The 1,366-nt window shown below is 55.0% G+C and overlaps 1 pseudogene; it reads left to right on the forward strand.

The window, feature by feature from the left end:
* The first annotated feature begins 1,246 nt into the window (after positions 1-1,246).
* Positions 1,247-1,366, forward strand: part of LOC105548444 — a 4,313-nt pseudogene continuing 4,193 nt past the window's right edge.

Genomic DNA, 1,366 nt, shown 5'->3' on the forward strand with positions numbered 1-1,366 from the left:
TAAGCAAGTGAGGCTATGGGGTGAAGTAGTGGGGTGCCTGCTCTCGGATGCTCTCCCACAGACATCACAAGCTCAAAGCCTTCAAACCGGATCTTATTTATTTCCTTCTCTCCCACTAGTCACAAAACCCAGTGGATTCCACTCTTATACATTGACCTCATTTGTCAATGCCCAGCTGTAGGATCGATCTATCTATCTATCTATCTATCTATCTATCTATCTATCTATCTATCTATCTATCTATCTATCTGGAGTCTCACTCTGTCGCCCAGTCTGGAGTGCAGTGGTGAGAGCTCGGCTCATTTCAACCTCTGCCTCCTGGGTTCAAGTGATTCTCCCACCTCAGCTTCCCCAGCAGCTGGGATTACAGGTGCCTGCCACCACGCTCACCTAATTTTTTTTCTTTTCTTTTTTTTTTTCAGTAGAGACAGGGTTTCACCAAGTTGGCCAGGCTGGTCTCGAGCTCCTGACCTCAAGTGATCCACCCGCCTCGACCTCCCAAAGTGTTGGGATTACAGGCGTGAGCCACCGCCCCGGTCCAGGACATGTCTTCTATTGCCTGATTCCTGCAGCAGCTCCGGGCTGGACTCTGCCTTCCACATCCCAATTCCAACCCCAATCCTAATGCCACGGAACAGACAGAGATGTGTCAGTGATGAAGTCATTCCCTGCTTAAAACTGTGACAGCTTCCCAGCGACCTCTTTTACTTGGGTTAGGAGGGCTAACTTCCCTCTGCAGCTCAACGCCTGTCTCCAACCCTCTGCTTCCACTCTAGGTCCCCATTCCCCATTTCTACAACAAACTCTCGCTTAGATTCCTCCCCAACGTCCTTCTCATCTTTGGGTCTTGGTTTACTCCCTCCCTGGGAGTGGAATACGGCTGTGATGGAGGGAGGGGCTGGCATCAGCGCGACTCAAGCAGGGTGTCCTCGGAGCAGCGGAGACTGATGCCAGTCCCTCCCTCCATCACAGTCCTCCTCTCTCTCACACCAGGTGATCAGGTGTCACCTGGTCAAGTGTGTCGCCCCTGGGTGGCCTGGGCCTGGGTCTTCCGACCTCTCACCTGGGCCTTGCGCTGCGGTCACCTCATCCAGCTCTCTTTCACGTCCTCGAAGATTTCTGCCCTTTGTTCCCCTCACCCGTCTCCCCGGGGGTGCCTCCCTGAGCCCCCGAGTGGCTTGGATTCCCCGAGACACTTCCTCCCCAGCACTCTCCGGGGCTCTGCCTCCAGCTGTGTCATTATCCGATGAGTGTCTGTCCCCACTTTGCGAATGTGAGCGGCGAGAGGGCCTGGCACGCAGCAGGTGCGCTAAGTAGTGAACGCGCGGAGCCAGAGACCGACACGGAACGGGCGTGTCCAGCGCCC

The sequence above is a fragment of the Mandrillus leucophaeus genome, unplaced genomic scaffold, assembly GCF_000951045.1.
Source record: "Mandrillus leucophaeus isolate KB7577 unplaced genomic scaffold, Mleu.le_1.0 Scaffold410, whole genome shotgun sequence".
NCBI classification, from domain to species: Eukaryota; Metazoa; Chordata; class Mammalia; order Primates; family Cercopithecidae; genus Mandrillus; species Mandrillus leucophaeus.